We start from the raw sequence: 7,836 nt of genomic DNA on the forward strand, positions 1-7,836 counted from the left end.
ACTTTCCAAAGCTGACCCAAATGATTAGTGAAAGTGTTTTGGAGAAAAACACTAAACAGAAGAATGTAAATGAAAATTGGGAGCTATTGTTTAAGGAGCTTGTTAGATGGGGCATAAGCCACGTTGCCTAATTAGCTGAGCTTGCAATGGCCTTCCACTCAACTCGCTGACATTTCTCCGTCTGCAAATGTGGTAACTTTTTAAAAACCTAGATCCAATCAATTACAACATGTCAGGGAAGATTCTAGGCATCAATGATCTGATCATTGGGTTGATGGCGGTAAACAAGAGATTCCCATAAGACTCCCTCCCTCCCTCTTCCCAAGAGCCACCCTCATCCTCTCTCCCCTTTCTGCTCCCGCATCCTCTGCAAATTTTCGAAGACAGATGCCTCGTGATGGCCTTCGCTCTTGGGGAAATTGCCTAGTGGTCAGGATTTCGGTCCTTCGGGGTGGAAGGACGCAGCAGATGGCGGGGGAGCCCAGGGCCACTCTGAGGACCACACTTCCTGATGCCTCACTATTGTCCAAAGTTTGCAGTTTATCACTGGAAGCTCTGAACGGTGTCAGCTCACTGCTTGGCACCTCTTTGCAGCCAGGTATGGCAAGGCAACTCTCTCCTTCTTGGGATGGCAGCTGTGTCTGTTACGCTGACAGATCCGGGTCAGTGACTTGTCGGTGGGTGGGATCGAACTGGGAACTCAGGAGCTTAGTGCGTGGGCCTCCACAGCATGAACTAAAAGCCACCTGGCTGCTGGCTAAGACTGTAGAAAAGACTCATTTTATCTCTCCCTCTAAGTGATCCCGGTGCCACTAGCTGGGACGCTCCACCACACCCTGGAGGTGTGTGGGTTACATACTTCCCCTAGCTGAGGAAGCGCATCCTGAGCTTCGGAGAGTTCCCTGCTGTAATTCCAGATGACCCCTGTAACAATACAGCCTCTGGCGGGACACTGCTGAGAGTATCAATTCAGGACAAATTGCTTGGAGCAGGGCAGTCACAGCCCAAGGCTGGGTGCCCTTTACTATTAAAGCACGTCACAGCAGCCATGCAGAGAGGACTTTGGTTTTACCCCACTGGCTAATTGGACATCATAGAATCAATTCCCTCAGCTATTCCAGTTCCCTTCTATCACCACCAGCCCCGCTCCTTATGGGGATGAATGGTTATGAAAACCAATACCCCAGAAAAAGAAAATGGGTTCTCTCAAAGGACCCCAAAGGACCAAGCCCCAGATGCAGGTGAATAGATGAGTCAGATCTTACCCACAAATCACGCTCTTGCAAATCCTTCAGCATGTAAAATCTAAAGGTTTATTCATAAAAAGTAAGAAATATGGCTGAGAGTTAAAATTGTTAAAGGAATCAGTTACATGCAGTAATGTCAAAGTTCTTGTTCAGGCTTGTAGCAGTGATGGAATAAACTGCAGGTTCAAATCAAGTCTCTGGAGTCCATCCACAGCTGGGATGGGTCATTCAGTCCTTTGTATAGAGCTTCAGTTTGTAGCAAAGTCCTCCAGTGGTAGAAGCAGGACTGGAGATGAGGCATCAGCCTTTTATAGTCTCTTGCCATGTGGTCTTTGCTTTCTTTGTCCCAAGGACACTCTATCCAGCACGTGGCACAGAAAAACCTTCGAGTTCTGTCCATAGGCAGGTCCCTGCAGACCTTGCTGAGTCACAGAGTGTATCTGCCTTCTCTCAGTGGGTCGATTGTAGATGGTCCTTAGTGGGCCATCAAGGAGGCGAGGCAGAACTGACACCAACTTGTCTGGGGAGTTTCCCGGAAGCAGAGCACAAGTTTGAAATATGGGCAGCATACAGCCAATATTCATAACGTCAACTACAAAAAATGATAGACATCTAGAGATAGCATAATTATAATCAGTCAATCAGAACCTCCACATAGACCCCTTACACAACAACCTTTCTATAATATTGGCTGCAAATAGAGAACAGTGGTCACAACGGTGATCTGTACAGTTACAAATTATGTCAGTAACATCACAAGAGGTGATACTGCATCAGTGAGACTGGGGATTTGGCTACTCTTTCAGGTGTACAGCGCTGGGAGTTAAAGCTGTCTTCGTATAGCTGTGTAGGGAAAGCGCTGCAGTGTGGCCACATTTGCAGCATTTGCAGTGGTGTTGGGAGTGGTGAATTATGGGCAGCTATCCCACAGAGCACCTCTTCCCATTCTGGTGCCGTGGGTTGTGGGAAGGGTACGGAGGGTGTGGATCATTCTGGTTCCTCTCCCAATGCCCTGTGATGCATCGCTTCACATCCGAGCAATCCCTGTTTTTCCGTCCATGTTTGGCACCATCTTGCATCTTTCAACGTTTTCTGTGCAGCGCAATTCTGTGTTCCGTTTCGGTCTGCGGAAAGTGGAGCCCGAACTGCTGAGGAGTATGCTGACGAGTCTCGCCAGCACATCACGTTTGGCAGTTGAGCTATTCCTTAAGATCCAAAGTGACAGTGAGGAGTCCAACAATGATAGCGAGTCGCATAACGCGTACGACACGAAATTGCTTGTGACATTCACAGACGTGCTTAGCACCTTGGAACGCTGCTTTTGGGCTCGGGAAACAAGCACTGAGTGGTGGGATCACATTGTCATGGAAGTCTGGGATGACGAGCAGTGGCTGCAGAACTTTCTGATGAGAAAAGCCACTTTCATGGGACTGTGTGCTGAGCTTGCCCCCACCCTGCGTCTCAAGGACATGAGATTGAGATCTGCCCTGCCGGTGGAGAAGCGGGTGGCTACTGCAATTTGGAAGCTGGCAACTCCAGACAGCTACCAATCGGTCGCAAACCAGTCTGAAGTGGGAAAGTCGACCGTTGGAATCGTGTTGATGCAAGTTTGCAGGGCCATTAATCGCATCCTACTAAGAAGAACTGTGACTCTAGGGAAATGTGCAAGACATTGTGGATGGCTTTGCACAAATGGGCTTCCCTAACTGTGGAGGGGCGATAGATGGGACCCATATTCCTATTTTGGCACCACCCCACCTAGCATCCGGGTACGTTAATCAGAAGGGGTATTTCTCTATGGTTCTCCAGGCGCTTGTGGATCACCATGGGCATTTCTTTGACATTAATGCAGGCTGGCCCGTAAAGGTGCATGATGCACGCATCTTTCGGAACACTGGCCTGTTCAGTAAGCTGCAGGCCGGGACTTTTTTCCCGGACCGGAGGATCACAGTAGGGGACGTCAAAATGCCCATTGTGATCCTTGGAGACCCCGCTTACCCGTTAATGCCGTGGCTCATGAAACCGAACACAGGGTGCCTTGACAGTAGCAAGGAAGAGTTCAACTACAAGCTGAGCCAGTGCCGAATGACTGTGGAGTATGCTTTTGGCCATTTAAAGGGGCACTGGCGATCTCTGTATGGGAATCTGGACTTGGGGGAAAGCAGCATCCCTGCGGTTATATCCGTGTGCTGTACCCTTCATAATATTTGTGAAGGGAAGGGTGAAAGATTCAGTCAGGCATGGACCTCCGAGGTTCAAGTCCTGGAGACTGAATTTGCACAGCCAGAGAGCAGGGCTACTAGAGAGGCCCAGCACAGGGCTGCAAGGATTAGGGATGCCTTGAGGGAGGAATTTGAGGCTGAAAACCAACAGTAATGTTTGGTGCCTTGCACGGGAGTGAAGTGCAGTGGTTACAATGTTAGTGGGAATCTATGTTTGCTAAGCTGATTTGCAGTGCCTGTGTCTTTCCTGGGCTAAGGTATCTTTGACTTTATGCAATAATAAAGACTGTTTTCAAAGCCAAGAATTCATTTATTGAAAAGAAAATTACTTTATTGAAAGACACACAACTTTTTGAAAATCTCAAAAGGCAGGGGGGTGGGGTGGGGAACTGTGCAGTCACAGGTTTGAATATGTCCTGTCTGGAGTGCTGTGCAATGACTGCTGCACTTCAAGATGGCTATACTGCATGGTGATGAGGGTTGAGTGCAGAGGGTAAGGGTCGTAGTTCTCAGGGCTGGTTGGTGAACGTACATTGGTGGTGATCCACAGGGAGTAGCTCAAACCTGCAAAGTGCCTGGCCAGGGGCAGGACATTAGCCCAGCAAGGGAGGGGTGTGGCAGTGACATCACAAAGGCCTTTTGCAGGACCTCAGACTATTGGTCAAAGGCGGTGGGGAGGTGGTGACCTCACAGAGAGATGCTGACATCAGCCAGGCAGGACAGGGGGAAGGGGCCAGGGAAACCTCAGAGACCCCTGTGGCTTTGCTTCAGCAAGTCTCCTTCTCCAGGTCTCTCTTTGAGGACTGAGAGAGTATTTGGGTTCACGGACGTGAGCGTCAGGAGGAACCTCTTTCGAGTTTTCTCCTTCCCTTTTAGTGATTTTTACTAGAAAACAGCCGTCCCAGTTTAGAAGGTAAGAGCCTCCTGGAGGTTTGAAACCTGTTCAGTCTGATCCATCTGTTGCAGGGGAGTGCTCTGCAGTTCCCACTCTGGGAGGTCCACCCAAAAATGTGGAGCTAAAATAGTGCTCGGGCAGTGATCCCCACCAGTGACCTGGGCCATCCTTTCGGTTCTCTGGTCAGAACCCTCAGCCTCCCATCCTCAGTCTCTACCCTGATTGGCTGAGCAGGGGGTTATTGACAGGGAGGAGACTCAGATCCTTGTTGGTCTCTTTTAAGACCAAGGAAATAAGTCAGAACCAGTTCTATGTTTGATGAATTTTGCTGTTCTCTGCATTAATTGTCTCTGAGCAGTTCATGATTCTCTCTAACATTGCAGTTCTCCTCAAATACTTGCTGAATAATTACTGTCACTGTTGTTGGTCTGGAGCTCATCACAGAGCACTTTATTCAGGTCATTCAGTGTCTGAAATTCAAGATCTGATGGTTAGTTTGTAAAAGCAGCAAAGAGTCCTGTGGCACCTTATAGACTAGCAGATGTTTTGGAGCATGAGCTTTCGTGGGTGAATACCCACTTCGTCGGATGCATGCAGTGGAAATTTCCAGGGGCAGGTATATTGAAAATCAGGGCTCTTGGGTCCTATTCCCAACTCTGCCAGTGACTGGCTGTGTGACCTCAGACAAGTCAATTCTCCTTTCTCAGCCTTAGCTTCTCCCTCTTTCGAGTAGGGATAATAATGATCCGCTCTTGCCTACCTCACGGTGGGTGGAGGCAGGGCTGGCTCTAGGTTTTTTGCTGCCCCAAGGAAAAAAAAATTTGGCTGCCCCCACCCCAGCCCTGGGCTCCCCTCCATAACTCTTGCTGCCCGAGCCCTGGACTCCGCCCCCCCCTGCCGCCCCAGGTCTGGGCCCCTCCCCACCCGCACCCCCTGCCGCCCAAGCCCTGGGCTCTGCCCCCCCCCGACCTGCACCCCCCTGCCGCCCCAGCCCTGGGCTCTCCTCCATACACACCCCATGCTGCCCCAGCTCTGGGCTCCCCCTTCCCCACCAGTGATCCCCCACCCACACACCCTCTGCTGTCCCAGCCCTGGGCTCCCCCCCACACCTGCACCCTCCTTCTGCCCCAGCCCTGGGTCACTGGTAACTTGCTCCCAGGGCGGGTCATTCAGCAGGAATTTTGGATGTGCACAGAACACAGACAGCACTGGTTCCCGCATGGTTACAGAACTGCAGTAAAGTGGAACAATTTTCAGCTTGTGTGACTGGAGGAGATCTGGATGCATATTATCAGACTGTCCTCCATAAATGAGGAAAAGTTGAGGTGCCTTTATTATTCTTTGTTTCTATGGGGAATTTGCCAGTGCAATATCACTGTCTTCCTTTTAAACAAACAAAACTAGGAAAAAAATGGCAATGGCTGTTGAAAATAGCAATTCCAGTCCTAAAAACCACGGGGAAGCATTTCTTGCTCAATTTTATCTAGTAGGATGCCCCTGGAACAATGGGAGAGAGAAACCTGCATCGCTGAAAGTGCAGCCATGGAGACACCACACAGCAGCCTTCCCTAGCAGGGGCAGGGGGGCGAGAAGGGACATCATCCGAGCTCCCTGCATCCAGGTCACTTTCCTCAGCCGGGCTGCGTCAGGGGAGAGCAGAGAGCAGCAGCTTCTGATGCTCCCCTCACAGCCCAGCCCAGGTGGGGAAAGTGACCAGGACGCATGGAGCACATAGCGTTGCTCCTCGCTCCCCCCAGCCTCTATGGGGCCACGGAGGAGCACTGGGGCAGGGGAGAGCAGTGAGCGCCTTTGCACGGCCACACGGTGCCCTTTGACCCCCTGGAGCCCTGGGCGGCTGCCAGGGGCCCCACCCCTAAGGCCAGCCGGGCTCCCCAGCACGAACAGCAGAGACACAGGGAGACTGGCCACCCACTGAGCAGAGGTAGCCTGGGCGGCTCGTAATGGAGGCTCGGGGGGGCTCAGCCTCCCCAAACCTTGCGTTGCCAAGGGGACAGTGGGGCCCATGACTAGGGGCCCAGGCCAAATTAGGCCCCCCTGGAAAAATCTCCCCCATGTCAGCCCCAGGGCTGGAGGGGCTCCCACTCCCTGCTACGGGCCGGGGGCTGCAGCAGGGGCACAGAGCTTCTCTGGTCTCGGGGCCACAGCGGGGCAGGGGTAAAGGAGTGACAGGGTGGGACCAGTGGGGGAAGGGGTGGAACAGAGGTGACAGTGGTTGGGGCCGTGGGTGGAAGGTGTGGAAGGGGGCGGAGCCACACTCAGAAGTGGGGGGGGCATGGTTCCAGTGCTGGGGCCCCCGCACTTGTTCTCCCTTTCCCTGGGCTTTGGCATCACTAGCCCCTGCTTAGCGAGTAGGGGTCAGTGGTCCCCAAAATGTGGGGCACGACTCCTAGGGGGACACAGAGGAAGATTGATGGGGGCACCTCAGGGCCTGAGCCAGCCCCCATGGAGGGCAGGGAGGGAGCCCCACTCAGCCCCACTCTGTCCCAGCTCTTCCCCAACCCCACCCTCAGCCTGGGCCCTTGGCTCCCAGCCCGGCCTCGACCCCCTGACCCCTGTCCGCACCCCTCTCCCCAGCAAGCAACGGCCCCACTCCCAGCCCCGGTTCTCGACCGCGGCTTCCGAGGGGCCACAGCCATGGATACGAGGGCGCAGTGTGAAATGTTTGGGGACCACTGGGTTAGGGTGACGTCCTCAATCACTTCTCTGCAGTCCACTGAAAGCGATTCCTCACCCACCCACCCCTCCGTCAGGACGGCCTAGGTACGTTCTGCTGCCCTTCACTCGTACAGGAAGGAGAATAACATTTCATTCCACTCAATGCTAAAGTGATTTGCAACCCACCACCATCCCAAACTGGTCATTTTGGGGAAGTGGCCCCATCATGCTGCATAGCTAGGCAAAGTAGGGGTGTCTGTGCAAACACGGCCTGTTCCTGAAGTCTTCCCCCAGCTCCTCACTAGATGTGAGGGGGGAGCTCATTCAGCCCCTGCTTACGCTTAGTATTGGGAAACTCCTTAGTGGCCCTATCTCTGCCGGCCTTAGATTTCTCCTCCTGTCCGCTTCTTGATAGGTCAGATGAGGTGGCCGAGTGGTTAAGGTGCTGGACTGCTAATCCACTGTGCTCAGCATGCATGGGTTTGAATCCCATCCTCATCGGATGCATTTAGTCTTCACCCTCCTTTATAGACAACCATCTCCCCCTTTGGTACGATGACAGACCCAGCAACGTTGCTTCTGTTACCCAAAATAGGGCCAGCTAGTAAGTGTAAGGAGGACTAATGACCCCCCAGAGTTTGGCAGAAAGCAGCATGTTTATTATACTGACAGCTAAGCTCAAAAGAAGGGATGGGGGGGTGTCATACTCACGCTCCCAGGATAGACCTGGCACTGGAGATGTCAGGATCCTTTAAGGTAAGTGTCCCCCAGCGCCGCGATGGATGGTGCGATGAAG

At 52.5% G+C, this 7,836-nt stretch overlaps 1 non-coding gene across 1 annotated transcript; it reads left to right on the forward strand.

The window, feature by feature from the left end:
* Window positions 1-7,459: 7,459 nt before the first annotated feature.
* TRNAS-GCU lies at window positions 7,460-7,541 on the forward strand. Its single transcript has one exon. It is a non-coding gene; the product is annotated as a tRNA-Ser (tRNA).
* Window positions 7,542-7,836: the final 295 nt, after the last annotated feature.

The sequence above is a fragment of the Mauremys mutica genome, unplaced genomic scaffold, assembly GCF_020497125.1.
Source record: "Mauremys mutica isolate MM-2020 ecotype Southern unplaced genomic scaffold, ASM2049712v1 Super-Scaffold_100070, whole genome shotgun sequence".
In the NCBI taxonomy this organism is placed as follows: domain Eukaryota; kingdom Metazoa; phylum Chordata; order Testudines; family Geoemydidae; genus Mauremys; species Mauremys mutica.